Source organism: Prunus avium, chromosome 6 (assembly GCF_965620075.1).
Source record: "Prunus avium chromosome 6, drPruAviu1.hap1.1, whole genome shotgun sequence".
Classification (NCBI taxonomy): domain Eukaryota; kingdom Viridiplantae; phylum Streptophyta; class Magnoliopsida; order Rosales; family Rosaceae; genus Prunus; species Prunus avium.
In genome coordinates, this window is record NC_142289.1 from 28,622,200 (window position 1) to 28,640,649 (window position 18,450).

Below are 18,450 nucleotides of genomic sequence, written 5' to 3' on the forward strand. Positions count from 1 at the left end.
CATTCTTACAAATTGAGGTCATATCACCAACCACCAAACAAGGACATTAAATGCGTCCCTACAGCCAGAAGCGCAGAACCCACGATCAGGGCGGCGGCATGCAGATTTTCAGCCTCGATTACCAGGATTCATGGGGTCACACCACCATGCTTCACTATCCCAAATGTCGATTGGACTACCCACTTGCTTTGATCAGGCTCCACCATGCAGATTTTCAGCCTCGATTACTCCTCCAAGCGCTCCTCCTATAAATACCAAGTTCGAGCTACATTCAAAGGGTTCAAACACCAAACCAAAGCCTCCCACGGAGCAAATTATATTTTCCTGTAATGCACTTTCAATATCTTTACTTGCTTTCCTAGGAGTAGTGTTAGTTTGTAAGGAAAATCTATTCATCAATATATCATACGACCCTTGATTTTCAAGGCGCCGGAGCATCATCTCTGTTACTCTTTCATTCATCCTATATATCATACGACCGTCGCTCCCTGAGCAACGCGCCGGAGCAACGCCCAAAATCCACCATCAACACCACCATTAAACGGCCTTGTAGCTCAGGCCGTGAACCTGACGGTTGAGATCAGTTCCTCTCTCGGCCACAATCGTTTGATTAGGAGTCGAACCCAAACAGGCGCACCACTTAACCATTTTCATCCACATCACCATCTCGACGCACGGTAGACCGTGTTGGCACGCCCGCGCACAACCGCACCGCATCCAAAAGAAGGAAGCCACATATTAATGCACATCCCCTCGGCTGGGAACTCCAGGCCGTGAGATTTGCGTTGCAAACATGTTACCAATGAGAGAGTATTCGTGACATAAAATGTTGACTTTCCTAAGGCGGCAATTGAGCTCAACATCATGTCCAATCAGAATATTTTATTATTTTGTTACCTTTGACTCACACACATTAAGTCTCGTATTTATATTTGTATAAGACCTGTATAGCTTGTGTATTATATTGTTCAAAATAATCACAATTTTTAATTCCCTTTCATTTTCCAATAAATTATTAAAAATGCATATGTTATATTAGCCAATTTCACACCATATTGTTCAAACTCCTGAACCCAAGTTCTGTAAATACATAAAGGCGTTGCGAGGCATCACTTGTATTGCCTCACCAATTATAAGTCGGGAGCTTGAGGTTCAGGCCTAATAGTAGGGCTGCAATAGTACAAAACCCACCCCTATATAAATTCAATGAAAAAACCCAAAGTCTATTTTCAAAAGCAAAAACAACACTATTCTGGTCGCTCTCTCATTCATGCGAGGAGAGCCTTGATGGCTAGGGTTAGGGTTTCTTCAGTTTTCTTTACTCATTCTCTGTACCGTCTCTCTTAGTCTTCTTTGATTGTCTCTTTGGGTTTTTCTTGGTGAATCGGGTATGACGTTTTTTTTCCTCTTTTGTTCTCTGTGGGGTGGCTGCGTTGGCTTCCTTTTCGGGTTCCCAAGGAGCCCGTCGTTGGTGAGGGGTCTCCATCGTAACGCTATGGAGATGGCCACTGCCTCTTCTGCTCAAGGGGATGACCAGTATGCGGCACCAAGCGGGAATCAAAAGCATGCGAAAACTAGTGTTAGGCATCTGATTGTTAGTGGCATGGATTTTTCTGGTAAGCATAGTTTTTGTATCGAGGATTTTGTTGACAAGGCGGAGGAGACCAGCCTCGAGGGGTCTCCAAGATCTCCCTAATAATTCTCCTATGGAACGTTCGTGGGCTTAGCAATAAATGAACTTTCCTACTATGAAGATCTTTCTTCGGAATTTTCTTCATGCTAAGAGGTCAATCTTGGTCTCCATTGCTTGTCAAGTGGGGTTCTGGATCAAGAAAATTGGAGGTGGCGATTGGTCTTTGGCGGGATCTGTTATGATGCTCACAATACGTTTTTGACTCTGTACGAAGAAGTATGATGCTTTCTTTAGATCATAGGAGGCTTTCTTTGACAGTATCTGCGTAGTGGAAGAGATGTGTTTCAATGGTTTTGCGGTTGGGTGATTAGCTGGATCTATTTTGATACCCATAGTACGTTTTTGACTCTGTACAAAGAATTATGATGCTTTTTCTAGATCATATGAGGACTTCTTTGATAGTACCTACGTAGTGATGGGATGTTGTTTTAAGGGTTTTGTGGTTGGGGTTAAGGTTGGTTTGTTTCGTATAAATTGTTTGACTCTTCTGTTTAGTCAGTAGAATGGGTGACACTCTTTCCTACCCCAGGATTTTGTTTCTTTGGGAAGGTTTTAATGAGGCCGCCGTACGTTAACATGCTAGTTCTTACCACGTAATGTTCCTTTCAATTTAATAAAATACCATCTTTTCTCAAAACACAAAAACAAAAACAACACTCAAAACACCTATAAATTACAACATTGCCACTGACAGATCCCAACCAAAGTTTCATTGAAACCCCAACTAAATTACAACTTTGCCACCGCCTTTCCACTACAACAACTCAAAAGGAATCTCAGCTCAAGTTTCATTAAAAGACCCAAACTAGATTACAAGTTTGCCACTGCCTTTAGCACACAACCCAACAAATCCTAAACCTCCTTCGGCACATGACCCAAAGCATCCTCAACCTTCAACAGTGTATGATTCTCTCTACCCAACCCCTTAACTCCAAAAACATCCATAATTGCCGGCACACTACACAAACAATTTACGTTCTTCAAACTTCAACAACCATCGAATCTTCAGAAATAGCTCAAAAGCATCACAACAAGCTACAAAGGCCAACATTCAGCAAAAAAGAAGAAGAAAAGAACAAAGGTAAAACCTAAAAACCCATGTACTCCAACAAAGCCTAAATCAAAGATGACGGCGCATACCCACTTCTTAAAAAAAAATTCCATTTTCACAGCTAATATATGACGTAGCCCCATTTTATACTGGATTTAAACTTCTATTACTTACATTGCCTACTACTTTGAGTTCTAATTTCACTTGTAGGATTATTTTGAATTTTTATGACATTTGTGTAAGCACATAGATGAATACATTTAATCCAAATAGCATACATGCAAAGAACTACACTCATCATGTGAATTGAACCATAAGAACTAAGAGTACAAGAATTAAGTCTTACCTGATGAAGCCATTGATCACAACAGACAAGGAAGGCTTCTACTCTCTACAGCACCGAATGCTCTAACTAGTAAATAGGACTAGGTGTTTTAGAACGTGTATAGCTGTGAGAGCAGGGACCTCCTTATATAAGAATACAATACAAATCAGATCCCCCCTATCAAGGAATGTAATTGCTCCTTTCAGTATCTTATTTAATTAATACCAATAGACACACCTTATTAGGGCTTGATTGCCCTCCTTATTAGGATACTCTATTAGTCAACTAATCAGGGCTCCTTCTTAGTCTTAATCATAGTAAAATTGTGCCTTGTATAAAATCAATCAAAGCCCAAATTATCTTACATTCTCCCACTTGGGCGTAGATGGATTATACTGCATATATTTTACCATGAAAAGTCCAAGAGTCTTTAGTGATCACTGAGCCCATATACTTGACTGAATCCTAGAGCACTAGTCAAAACTAACTCTTAATACAGAACCACAGAAAAAATTCATGCATCTTAAATTGCATTACTGTTCTGTGATTACATGGATTAGAATCATAATTACAAGATACTTTCAATAAGATGCGATAGTGACAAAACCCTACAAGATGTTTCCACATGTTGGTCCTTCCTAATGGCACTTTATACTTCAGTAAAGAAGTCCTTATGTCTTGCTTAAACAAAACAATTGTATTTCTTTCAAGTCACTTTGCAGAAGATGACATCTATCAAAACAACAAATAAACAATGTTTAAAACAAGAGCTTGTGTTCTTCCTTAAATTCAAACAGTATAAAGAACTGAATTGAAAAAACAATAATGGCATTTATTTGCATAACTTTCTTCAAAACATAATGAAACTGAAACATGTATTAAGCAAACCTTACTCCCACTTATCAAAAGATTCAACTAATCCCATTCGAGTTACATGATCCTTAAAAACTCCCACTGGTAATGCCTTAGTCAAAGGATCAGCAATCATGGATTGAGAATCAATGTGTTCAATGATGATTTCTTCATTCTTCACTATGTCTCTAACAACTAGATATTTTACATCCATAATCCTTGAGGCAGATGTTCTTTTGTTGTTCTTAGAGAAGAATACTGCAGCCTTATTATCACAAAAGATCTTTAATGGCCTTGATACAGAGTCCACAATCACAATATTTCCAATGAAGTTCCTCAACCACACCGCTTGTTTAGTGGCTTCATAACACCCTATATGCTCAACTTGCATAGTAGAGGTTGAAATTTCAGTTTGCTTTGCACTTTTCCAAGAAATAGCTCCACCAGCTAGGAAAAAGATGTAACCGTTTGTAGATTTTCTATCATCAATGCACCCAGCAAAATCTGAATCTGTATACCCTATTACTTCAAGTTTATCCTCTTTTCCATACACAATCATAAAATTTTTGGTTCTCTATAAGTAACACAAGACCTTCTTAGCAGCTACCCAATGAGATACACCAGGATTTGCTTGAAATCTTCCCAAAACACTAATAGCAAAAGCCAAATCTGGTCTCGTACACACCTGTGCATACATTAAACTTCCTACTAAAGAAGCATACGGCTTGTCTTGCATGCATTTCTTCTCCAATTCATTTCTTGGACATTGGTTTATGCTGAATTTATCTCCCTTGCCTATAGGAACTTCACCATGAGAACAATTTTCCATGTTGAATTTCTTAAGCACACGGTCTATATATGCTCTTTGTGACAGCCCCAATAAATTCCTCCGCCTATCCCTCATAATTTCAATGCCAAGGACATATGAGGCTTCACCTAAGTCCTTCATCTCAAAATTGTTAAACAACATGGATTTTGTGTCTCGCAATAAATTCAAATCACTACCAGCGAAGAGTATATCATCAACATATAATACTAAGAAGATAAATTTGGAGCCATTGATTTTAAGATAAATGCATTCATCCAACTTATTTTCAATGAAACCAAAAGCAGTAACTACCTCATCATATTTAAGATACCATTGCCTTGATGCTTGCTTGAGGCCATATATGGATTTTTGAAGTTTACACACCATATTCTCCTTCCCATTTTCAACAAATCCTGGTGGCTATATCATATAAATAGTTTCAGCTAGGTCTCCATTTAGGAAAGCTGTTTTAACATCCATTTGGTGAAGCTCCAGATTAAAGTGTGCCACTAATGCCATAATAGTCCTTAAAGAATCCTTCAAAGAAACTGGTGAGAAGGTTTCCGTGTAGTCTACTCCCTGTCTTTGTGTAAACCCTTTTGCAACCAGCTGTGCCTTATGCCTCTCAATGTTGCCATTAGAGTCTCTCTTTGTTTTAAATATCCACTTACAACCAATTGGTTTCACAGCTGCATTTGCATCAACAAGTGACCAAACTCGATTCTTTTTCATAGACTGAAGCTCATCCTCCATTGCTTTTCTCCATAGATCAGCATGTTCACTTTCAATTGCTTGCTTGAAATTAGAAGGGTCATCTATATCTCCAATATAGTCAACTTCTTGAAGGTAAACAACAAAATCCTTATGAATAGCTGACTTTCTAACCCTTTGTGAACGTCGGCTTGGCTCTTGAACAATTGGTTGAATATTCATTGTAGGGTATGAAGGTGGTACTGAAGCACTAGATGACCCAATGTCTGGCTGTGTTGAAGGTAATGATTGATCAATAATTGGCTGGGCCATTTGTGCATTTACAGCTTCAGGAGATGCATGGATAGCTGCAGTTTCTGTGCACAACTTTAATGGTATAGTAAATGAGACATGATCTGGAGGTATAGCTGCATCAAACTTTTCTTCCTCAAAAATAAAGCTGCCATTTGATGAATTTTCTGCATCCAAATCCTCAAGAAATTTTGCATTATTAGTTTCGACTATCCTTGTGTGCAAATGTGGGCAATAGAATTTGAAACCTTTAGATTTGTTAGGATATCCAATGAAAAAACAACTTTGAGTCCTGGGATCCAACTTTTTCTCCATGGGATTATACAATCTAGCCTAAGCTCTACATCCCCAAACATGAAGATGCATAAGGCTAGGTTGTCTTCCTACCCACATTTCAAATGGTGTCTTTGGAACAGCTTTACTTGGCACATGATTAAGAATGTAATTTGCAGTCTTTAAAGCTTCTCCCCACAAAAATTTAGGCAATGTAGATTTGCTTACCATGCTCCTTACCATGTCTTTTAAGGTCCTATTACGCCTCTCTGCCACTCCGTTTTTTTGAGGTGTACCAGGTGTGGTATATTGTGCCATGATTCCACATTCTTCAAGGTAATTGGCAAAAGGCCCCTTATGTTGTCCAGCTTCAGGGTACCTGCCAAAATACTCACCACCCCTATCGGATCTCACTATTTTAACATGTTTTTCCAATTGTTTTTCAACCTCATTTTTGAAAATTTTAAAACAATCTAAAACTGAAGATTTTTCAGAGACAAAAAATATATAGGAATAACGTGAATAGTAATCTATAAACGTAACAAAGTATTGATTTCCACAAATTGTTTTAATTGGAAAAGGGCCACAAACATCTGTATGAATAATCTCTAGAAGTTGTTGACTGCGTGTGGAACCTAACTTTCTTTTATTTGTCAGTTTTCCCTTTATGCAATCAACACAAGTCTGGAAATCATCAAAATCAAGTTTTGGTACGTAGAATGTTTTCCTTCATTAAACGTTCTAATCTTGCCTTTGAGATATGCCCTAATCTTCTATGCCAAAGCATAGAAAAATTCTCATTGATAAGCATTCTTTTATTAGAACATTCAATATTCAAACATTCATGAAAATAAGAACATTCAAATTGCCACAAATCATTGTTCAAAAAGGCTCTTCCAAGTAAAACATCAAATTTATTTTTCTCAAACATCCTTACACTATCATTATCAATAATGAAAGCATAACCAGACGCGACTAATTTATTTGCTGAAATTAAATTCCTTCTCATAGAAGGTACATAAAGAACATTTTTCAGTTCTAAAAAAAAAAACTTGAAAACAAATGCAACTTGACAGTCCCTATAGACTCAACAACAACTTTCTTCCCATTTCCAACAAAAACTTTGAACTCATCCTTATTTGGTGCTCTCTTGTTTGTTAATCCCTGCAAAGTATTGGTGATATGCACAGAAGAACCAGTGTCAAACCACCAAGAATTCATAGGGACAGCAACAAGATTAGACTCAATGCACACAAAAACATTTGAAATACCTTTCTTAATCAGCCACCTTTTGTATTTGTCACAGTCCTTCTTCATGTGGCCAGACTTTTTGCAAAAATAGCATTTGAAAATTTCAGTTTTGTTGACTTTAACGTTTTGAGACCCTTTAGGTGGTGGTTGGGCAGTTTTGGCAGAAGCATTTGAAGACTTAAAAGCATGAAAAGTCTTACCAGAACCTGATGCACCATTTTTCTTACCATGAGTCGAATGCACAAGGTTGACAACTTCCATTTTATCACATTTCAGCCTATCCTCCTCTTGTACACACATGGAGATCAACTCATTAAGATCCCAATTTTCCTTTTGCGTGTTGTAAGAAACTTTCAATTGTCCAAACTTTTGTGGTAGTGAATTAAGAGCCACATGCACGAGGAAAGGGTCAGAGATGGTTACTTCCAAATCCTTGAGCTTATTGGCAAATGTCAATGAGTTTCATAATGTACTCCCTGACACTACTTTCACCATCATATCTCTTAGTGGTGAGGGCATTCATCAAACTTCCTGTCTCAGCCTTCTTTGACTCCTTGAATTTCTCCCCAACAGCCTCTAGGAAAGCTTTTGCCTTATCATTGCTCGGAATACCACCTCTCACTGTTTCTGTCATAGCCCTCTTCATAATGAGAAGAGACATCCTGTTAGCCTTATGCCATTTTTCATGTTGCCTTCTCTGTGCATCACTGCTTTCATTTGTAAGAGCTGCAGGTTCATCCTCTCGTAGAGCAAAATCCAAGTCCATGAGCCCAAGAACAATCTCCACATCTTGCTTCCATTTCTTGTAGTTACTTCCAGTCAATGTCTCAATTGAAGAGAAATTGAAAGAGGGATTCACAACTGATGAAGCAACCAAAACATATTATGTTAATTTACACTATCAAGAACAAAAAAAAAATGAACTTTAGTTTTGTTCTTTAAATCCCTAAGAAACTTTATGCATTATTATATTTTTCCTTCGGGCAAAAACATAGTATGCAATGAAAATTTTCTTTATTGTACCACCAATACAAAGAATACAAGGTCTATAAATAATCCCTACACCTTTAGGTAGAAGAAACCATTCACAACCAAGCACTCTAAAATTGTAATACACTAATCTCAAGTTGAACCAGATAAAGAGAACAATCTCCTTTGAGAGATTTAATTTACCCGTTATAACTTAGAAGATTACAAATTATGGTCTGTATATTTCAAATGAACTTTGAATTAAGATAGATTATTTAAACTATCCACTTTGGTGAACATCAAATATCTCCTTAAAACTAGGCCAATTTCTTGATTACCATACTTACAGTATGTACAGTAAAACCAAACTTTATGTTTATGCATGATGAAAACAAAAATAAACATAAATTTATTGTATAAGAATCACACACAAAGGTGTATACATCTGATTGATTAAGTACATGTAATTTTTTACCTTGTTTGCTTCTTCCTTAACCTGTGATGTTAGCGCAGCAAGAAGCAAGGTAGGAGTGGAATAGATCTCACCATCATGATCAATCAAAAACCAGCAGAAGCATTTGAAAATTTTGATTTTGGGTGAATTCAATTTGCCTGATGAAGAAATCCATATGCCCAAATTGAATGGAGATGAGAAGAAAAAGAAACAAAAACCCCAAATGCCCAGATCTAATGAAGGGAGGAGAGGACGAGACGTAAGGGTTAGTGGGGCCCTTTTTTATTTATTTATATAATATTTATTATTTTATTAATAATAACAAAACAACAAAAGGCAAAACCTGTACGTTTCGTCTTTTATCAAATTCCTTTTAACCAAAATAATAATGATAATTTAAAACAAACACACGATTGCATATTTCTTTGTTCAACAATTTAGTGAGCGAATTCTAAGCATATAGCAGGAGCTCTGATACCACATGTAAGCACATAGATGAATACATTTAATCCAAATAGCATGCATGCAAAGAACTACACTCATCATGTGAACTGAACCATAAGAACTAAGAGTACAAGAATTGAGTCTTACTTGATGAAGCCATTGATCACAACAGACAAGGAAGGCTTCTACTCTCTGCAGAACCGAATGCTCTAACTAGTAAATAGGACTAGGTGTTTTAGAACATGTATAGCTGTGAGAGCAGGGACCTCCTTATATAAGAATACAATACAAATCAGATCCCCCCTATCAAGGAATGTGATTGCTCCTTTCAGTATCTTATTTAATTAATACCAATAGACACACCTTATTAGGGCTTGATTGCCCTCCTTATTAGGATACTCTATTAGTCAACTAATCAGGGCTCCCTCTTAGGCTTAATCATAGTAAAATTGTGCCTTGTATATAATCAATCAAAGCCCAAATTATCTTACAATTTTCTCTAAAATATGACTTATAGTGCACTAACAGTGTACTTTATGGTATATACTATTTGTTGTCCAGTTTGTAATTTACAATTTAGGCTTTTTATCATAAATGGTCCTTGACGTTTACGAAATTATCACGAATGGTCCTTGAGGTTTTTTTGTGACACTAATAGTCCTTAACGTTTGGACTTTTTATCACAAATGGTCCTTGCCGTAAAAAATTATGTTAAGTGTATGATGTGGAAGATAAGTGGAGCCCATATGTACAATCACATCGTGACATGTGGATTAAATAAATAAATAAATATTTTTTTTTTAATGAAAATCCATTAAAAAACCATTTAGAGAGTAGAGAGAGAGATAGGCTAAATGGTTTTTTTAATGGATTTTCATTAAAAAAAACAATATTTATTTATTTATTTAATCCACATGTCACGATGTGATTGTACATGTGGGCTCCACTTATCTTCCACATCATACACTTAACAGAATTTTTGACGGCAAGGACCATTTGTGATAAAAAGTCCAAACGTTAAGGACTATTAGTGTCACAAAAAAACCTCAAGGACCATTCGTGATAATTTCGTAAACGTCAAGGACCATTTGTGATAAAAAGCCTACAATTTATACTGCCATATTTTCACTCTTTCCTATGATTCTTATCAATATAGAATTAGGACTCTCTACACATAATTTTTCATTCAAATGCTTCTTTCTCTACCTATGTTGCACTTCTATTACCAATCAAAAACATCATATATATAACACTGATTTACTATTTTGCCATATTGTAATTTACAATTTACAAATATTACTATATTGTCATATTGTGATTCTTTCTCTGCCTTTGTTGCACTTCTATTACCCAGCAATAACAGTACAGTAATATTGATTTCATATTTGTTTACTAGATGTGAGACACCTCACCAACAACAGAAGAAGAAGAAGTCACTCCAACACAAGAAGTAGAAGAAACCACACCACCGACACCAAAGGCCACACCGAAAACCAAAGCCAAACCCACATAAAAATCAAAATCAAAATCAAAACCCAAAACCACAACAAAATCCTCAAACAAATCCAAGGTAAAAGAAACATTAGGAGACCCCATACCAACAATAGAAGAAGAAGTCACTCCAACACAAGAAGTAGAAGAAAACACACCACCAACACCAAAGGCCACACCCAAAACCAAAGCCAAACCCAACAAAACCAAAACCCAAAACCACACCAAACACCACAAACAAAACATAAAGTAACAAAAAAAAAATCCAAGGAAAAATACCTAACCAGTTGAAAACAAAAGACCAAGACCAAAAAAGGCTTGATGACCCAAATTATGTCCAAATTAAGAACAACATGTTCAGATTTGCAGCCACAATGAAGGACATAGGAGAAAACTTGAAAAAAAGGAAAGATGTTGGGAGGATGCTATCAAAGACTCCATTTTTGAAACTTATTGAGGCTTATATGAAGAAAAGGTTCATAAAATAAGAATGTCAAAAGTCAAACAGAGACATAGTTAGACTGATAAAATACTATGACCAAAAGACCAAGCAATTCCAGTTTGGGCTAGGAAATAACTGTCAGATTACAAGCCGAGATATGGCTGAAATCTTTGGCTTGCCAAATAAAGGCAAAAATCTCCCGAGCACAACAACCTCGACAAGAATGAGCTTGGATTTTCTCAAGACATACTTCACGAGAGCTGAGAAGATCACAAAAACTACAATTGATAAATGTTTAGACTTAACATTCAAAGATGAAACAAAAGAGGGTCCAATGGATGTCACAAGATTGATAATCCTACAACTATTCATGACCAACCTATTCTACAATTTTTGTTCAACACTGACATGGACATACATAACAATGATAGACAATTGGACACATGGAGTGCTAGACTATATGCACTTTGGGCTGGAGAAAGCAACCAAGAACAAAAAAGACAAAAAAAAAAAGCAACCTAGTGTCAGTGGATGCCTTGTCTTAATACTGGTAAGAAACTAAATGCCATTGGTTATTAATACTATAATCATTTGCTCTTCATATGTATTAACACTTCACATTAAAAAACATGTTTGGAGTGTTGGTTGTGTCAAAGAGGTAACTTGATAAGTCCAATTTTTTGGAAGAGAAGACATCACTCCGACAGCAGCGAGATAGACCCTTCCAGAGCTGAACGCGAAGCTGACTCATTTACTATGACCCTGTTAATACACAATAGCATCTACTGACTCCATTACAAAAAGAAATAACAATTCCTAAAAATTAAGACAACAATGAAGAACAAAGAGTGATACTGAGCGTAATAATGGTAGAGATGATGAAGATAAAGAAGAGAATCAAGGTGTAGAACCAATGCTTCAACAACTGCAGAAAATATATAAACACGCGGTTGAAGTCGAAGATCAAGAATTGGAATTAACTTTGAATGATTGGGTAAGCTAACCTAGACTCCACAAATATTTAGATTTGATACATACATTTGACTTTTATATATGAATTACAACTAATCATATCTTATTGACTAACATAGATCTATTCTTAATGTATGTACACTCAAAGGGTCAAAAAAAAAAAAATACAAGCAAAGGGGTAAGTGATATTGCTAAGCAAAAACCGTTTGCCATTGTTGAAATTGTGAAAAAAAAAAAAGTGCAGAGCAAACAACCTCAAATCCATGAGGAAAATGTATACCATTTTCAGCAATTAGAGAAGATAAAATACTCAAATATTCAAATATTCAAATACAACAATTATAATTCAACAATTTTTTTCTTCCTTATTTCAACAGAACAACATGAATGAAAAATACATGGATGAAGACATTACTATTGCCGAGAATGAACAAATAGTATAATACTCAAAAAGAAAATCAAACTACTTTCCCCTTATTTTATGGAAGAAAATACAAAAATTAACTTCTTTTTTTTCCTTTCACCAGGATATTGTTGACAATCAACAATAACTTGGATGCAAAATGAATGATGAATTGGAAGAACAGAGAACATATCTTGCTAGTGACTTGATGCCCACAATTGACACCACTGTTAATGTCCAGCAAGAGAAGAATAAGAAGCAACTTGAAAGCCAAGACAAGGTGTATCAAAACATTTTTGAGGAGATGGTGGGATCAAACTAGAGTACTACAAGGATAAACTGAAGCCTACCTATGAACGCATCTAGGAGCTCAAAGAAGCAGTTGATTATTGGATAGACAAAGCAAATGATCTCAAGGATACGATGCAGGTTGCAATTCAAAGCTGCATACAAAAAAATGCCTTTACTAACAAAATCTAGAATGAGAAGGAAGATGAAGAGAAAAAAAAATGAAATTAAAGAAGAAGCGCACATCTAGAAGGAAGAGAAATTGAAGATGAGACACGTGCAGGATAACTATGAACTGATGGATGGAGAGAAAATGTACTGCATTGAGAGCATGAAAGAAAAGGACATTGTTATTGCATCTTTGATAGTAAAGTTGCAAAAATCTAAAAATCAAAAGGCAAAAGATCAAGTTGAATAGAAACCACAAGCTAAAGATAACAAAACAGTGGAGGAACCACTTGATAAAGAAGTTTAGCAAGGAAATAAAGAGGAAAAGATAGAGGAAGAAGGAGAACCAAATGAAAAAATGATGCAACAAAAGATGGGAAAAAAGAACTACAAGAAGATGTAATACATAAGAAAATGATGAAGAAGAAGATACATAAATGAAAGAAGTTGAATATGCTGAAGATGATGAAGCAAAAAGAGAAGGAGATGATGAAGAAACAAGCTCTGCACAACATGATGTCATTTTATTGAATCAAGAAACTCCAAGATTGAAATCAGGCTTCATAAGAATCAAGGACATGGATGATAGAAAGATCGCTTCAAAACCAGACTACACATACTCAAAAGCGCATAAGAAAGGAAAAAGAAAACAAGTAGGTTAAAAGGAATATACCTTCAATGGAAGACATATGGGGTTTACAACGTTCTTGATGACTTCTCCAAGCAAAGACTCGAGGAATATTGGAGATCTTCACTTCATTGGTACGAAATTTTTATTATGTTGTAATTGAAACAAAAAAGTACACTAATTAGTACACTAGTACATATAAACGATAACTGTTATTATACTGATACTGTGACAAAACTGCTATTACATATTGAACTTGTAATGTGACAACACTACTACTGTAGTAGTGCATTTTGGAGCGGAAAGAAAGAAAGAATGTACATAAATGATATACAATGGTTGATAGGTGATACATCAATATCTGCACAAGTAAAAGATGCCAATAAAGAGCTACTTCAAATTGATGAGAATAGCAACCAAGAAAAATAGTAAAATGCATATATCTGTTGCTATATTTATGTAAGAACACTTCTAATCTGTCTCTGCAATCATCTTCAATGCATTTTTGACATGGTTACTAAAGCCTAACATAATACTGAACAACTTTTCGTACAAATTTTTGATTGACAATGTACACAATCAAACTCATTTTGGCCTGTATATGCCACTCCTGGAGAACATAGGAAGAGTTCGTAAAGTGTTCATACCAATCACTAATCAGAGCCACCACACACTACTCGTGTTTCACACAAATTAAAAAAAAAATTGATACATGACAAAATTCATAGGCAAACCAAAAGAACCTGTGCAATAATATCATAAGAAAACAGTGGCTTTGGTAAGTAATCATTCATATACACTGTTAATACATAGTATGACCACAAAATTTTAGTAAATTTCAATGGCAATAATACATACATGTCCATGATGTAAGCAAAGGCATTTCGTACGGGAAGCATCTCAATTACATAATTTGATAATAGTACAATCAGCCTCAATAGAGCTCATGATATTCTCATTAGAGGAATCCAAGTTACAAAAGCATATGCCAAGACCATCATGCCTTATAGGATTTTTGACACATCGACAGCTGCTTGCTTTCACTTCCTTTGTATCTTTTGGGTGGCCAACTTCAACAATCTCCAACTTGGCAAGCTAAAAATCAAACTTGTGAACAATTGCTTATCCCCAAAACCCCTTGAACCTCTTGGAAATCATTCTAGTAATTGCTAAGACTTCCATCTTTTCAAGAAACCTCTTGCCTCAACTTACCTCAAGTGTCAAGGTGCTTTACCTAGAACAACTTGGGTCACCGGGATCTATTGTGCAGAATCCCTCTCCAAAATTCCTTGCTCTTTGTCATAATAGACCCTTTAATTATTGACATACCTTGATTTGCGAACCCCATACCAGCCTTTGTTCTATAGATCTACATGCAGCTGCTAACTTTCCTCCAGGATTTATGAACCAATTCCTTTTCGGAATACTTCCCTTTCATCATAATGCCCATCCAACTGTCTCGCTTATTGCTGCGAAAATCAACTTGAAACGTAGTTGAATCTTCCTTGGCCTTCCCTGAACTAGAACCTCCTTGTGAAACTATTACTTCTTCCCATCTTCTTCAACCCTTGTGTCAAGCTCAACTTGAACTGGAGTACAATCCATAACCACGTTGATAAGAATTCTTGTGATGTTCATATTCTCTTTGAACTTAATGGGTTCTCCTTGTAATTGAATCGAAGTACGAACCATACCTAGGTTCGGTTATGAGGAGGGCACAAGTATTGTAGCACGAACCATGCACTTTACGTATATTAGAGAGAATCAATGCGTCTTGAGCCACGACCCATGGTCTTGATTGCGAACATCTTCATCAACACGTTTAGAGTTCATTACTTGAGTATTCATGAACTTGGGTAGAATTGTTTAGGGTGGATTCCGAAACCCTAGTGTTTGTTACATTTTGATTTCACATCTTGATAATTCATCTCCGCCATTCTCATTTAATTTCAAAGTCCATTTACTTTCATGCAATAGAAATAGGTTACTTCAAACAAATCAAAACCCCCCCCCCCAATGTGTGTGTGAGTTGCGTGTTTGACACGTTACGTGTCTTTGTTACTAAATTCTATTTGTTTCCGTAATTGTTTTGGACTTTTGGTCCGCGTGGTGTTCTTCCCTTTTCTGTGCTGAATTCAACCGTATAAAGAACGTGAATTTTGGACGTAAGGTTGGAAAGTTATAGGCAAAACACTGGATAGAGGTTGAAACTGGAAAAACAGAGAAAACGACTCTGCCCAAGAACGACCGGTCGCTAGTGTCTCACGACCGGTCGCTCAGCACACAATTCTGAAGTTTCGACTCTGTACTAAAACGACCGGTCGCTTTTACCTCACGACCGGTCGCCAGACAAAAAAACGACCGGTCGCTCTTAACAAACGACCGGTCGCTGGTCACTGTTCACAGCACAATTCTTTTTTTTGTTTTGTTTTGTTTGTTTCTTTTATATTTCTTTTTAGTTTCAAATTTTCATTTGTGCATTGTGGTGTGTTAGTTAAGTGTTCTTTTTGTACTCGAATTAGAACTTATAGACAACCGACAAGTTCTTCGTGGGATCGACCCCGTACTTATACAATCTATACTTCGATAGATTCGTGCACTTGCGGGTATTTTTAATTGGTTGTTTGCACATTAAATTGTGTCCTTTTAGTAATGCAACAATTTTTGGCGCCGTTGCCGGGGAACTGGCACGGTTGCTTATATGTTTTGTTTGAGTATATTTAGAGTACTTAATTTTATTTTCATTTTTTTTCTTTGTTTGTCATTTCATTTTATTTGAGTTTGTTTTTGTTTTCTTCTTATTGCAGGAACATTTTGCTTATGTCCCTTCTGAATTTGGATATTTCATTAGATTGCACTGTAGAAGATATCCAAGCTCAAGCTTTGAGAGAAAGGAACATCCAACTAGCTGTGTCTACTCCATTGCCTTTTTCACTCTCGCCATTTTCATCATCACCAAGCTCACCAAAAGTCGAGTCACCTCCACCTTCACCAATGGCGGCAGCAGCTGCAAATGCGGAACTTACTATGCAAGAATACTCTTCACCGCCAACAACTGGACAACCATCTTGCATAGTATATCCCGCAAGCACTTTGGAAAACTTTGAGTTGAGATCGGGCATGATACACATATTGCCTAAGTTCTTGGGAAATCCTGGAGAAAATCCTAATGCACATATCCTAGACTTCGAGGAAGTGTGTTCCACAATAAAGATTGAAGGCATGAGTAGTGATGAGATAAGAATGAGACTTTTCTCATTTAGTTTGAAGGATACAGCAAAGGAATGGCTTCACTATCTACCTCCAAATTCCATCACAACATGGACGGATCTTGCTACAAAGTTCTTGCAACATTTTTTCCCAGCACAAAGGACAAATGAACTCCGAAGTCAGATTACAGGAATTCTGCAAAGGCCGGGAGAAAGCTTCCAGGATTATTGGGACCGTTTCAAGAAACTTCTAATCACTTGTCCGCATCATAACATACAAGCTTGGCTTCTAATGCAACACTTCTATGAAGGACTTTTTGAAGCGGACCAAAACAATGTGAATGCAGCTGCAGGAGGAACTATAATGACCAAGACTCCAACAGAACTGCGAGCAATATTTGATCTTGTTGCTGCAAATGCTCGCCAATATAATTCAAGGCAAAGACCAGTCAGAAAAGGGGAATCCTATGATGTAAGTACCCTTTCTAGTATGGAAGCTCAGATTGCAAACCTAACCAACATGGTGAAGAAATTGGCACCGGGATCATCCAAGGTTTGTGCATTTTGCTCCACAATTGGTCATGACACTGAGGATTGTCCCTTGGCACATGAGGAAGCAAATGCAGTGGGCTCATTTCAGAGAAATCAGTGGCCTAAGAATGATCCTTTCTCACAAACATACAATCCGGGGTGGAGAAATCATCCAAATTTCAGGTGGAGTGACAATTCGAATGTTCAACAAGGGCCAACTCAACCACCTCAAGGTCAACAACATACTCGCCCACCTCATGGTCAAATGCACTACTACAATCCACCACAACCACCACCTCAACCACAATCTACAGGAAAATCTTTGGAAGAACTTGTTGCTTCCATGGCTAGAAACACAGATAGTTTCATCACTGAGACAAAAAGCTACATGCAGAGGAATGACACCCACATGCAGAAAACGGATAAGGCCATTTCCAATCTAGAAAATCAAGTGGGGCAAATTGCTCAAGCTTTGAGTCAAAGGGAACCTGGTATGATGCCTAGCCAACCAGAGATTAATCCAACTGGGCGTGAGCATGTTCAAGCAGTTACCTTGAGAACTGGTAAGGTAATTGGTGAAATAAATGGTTCTAAAGATTTGATTCACAATGTTGATGACATGCAGGTTGAACAAGTGGCTGAGCCTAAAGAAAAGGATGAAAGCAACAAAGAGAGAGATAAGCAAGCAGCTTCTTCATCCGAGTGGATCCCAAAGCATGAACTTGCAAGAAGGGCAAGAAAGGAGAAGGTAAGTCGTGAACCTACTGACGAAGAAATCTTACGTGCTCCTTTTCCTCACAGGCTTATGAGTTCCAAAAAAATTCAACAAGCCAAGGAAATATTGGAAACCTTCAGAAAAGTGCAAGTCAATATTCCTCTCTTGGATGCAATCAAGCAAATTCCGAGTTATGCAAAGTTTTTGAAGGACCTTTGTACCACCAAGAGGAGATTCCAAGATCATGAAACGGTTGCACTAACGGAAAAAGCTTCTGCTGTTTTGCAAAGGAAGCTCCCTCCCAAATTGAAAGATCCAGGAAGTTTTACAATTCCTTGCATAATTGGAGATAAATTGTTTGACAAAGCTTTACTTGATTTAGGTGCTTCAATTAATCTGATGCCTTATTCTGTTTTTGAAGCCCTTAACTTAGGTGATCTTAAACCAACTTCTGTTAGCATTCAATTGGCGGACCGATCAG

General features: G+C 37.0%; 1 non-coding gene and 1 pseudogene across 2 annotated transcripts; both read right to left on the reverse strand.

Moving 5' to 3' along the window:
• Nucleotides 1-3,876: 3,876 nt before the first annotated feature.
• On the reverse strand, nucleotides 3,877-8,915 carry LOC148293981 (uncharacterized; annotated as a pseudogene). The gene is made up of 3 exons (XR_015836509.1): nucleotides 8,700-8,915; nucleotides 7,276-8,116; nucleotides 3,877-7,168 (listed from the first exon to the last, which is right to left on the reverse strand). The product of XR_015836509.1 is annotated as an uncharacterized LOC148293981 (transcript).
• A 7,977-nt stretch (nucleotides 8,916-16,892) lies between these two features.
• On the reverse strand, nucleotides 16,893-16,999 carry LOC148293982 (small nucleolar RNA R71). The gene has a single exon (XR_015836904.1). It is a non-coding gene; the product is annotated as a small nucleolar RNA R71 (small nucleolar RNA).
• Between the last annotated feature and the right edge of the window lie 1,451 nt (nucleotides 17,000-18,450).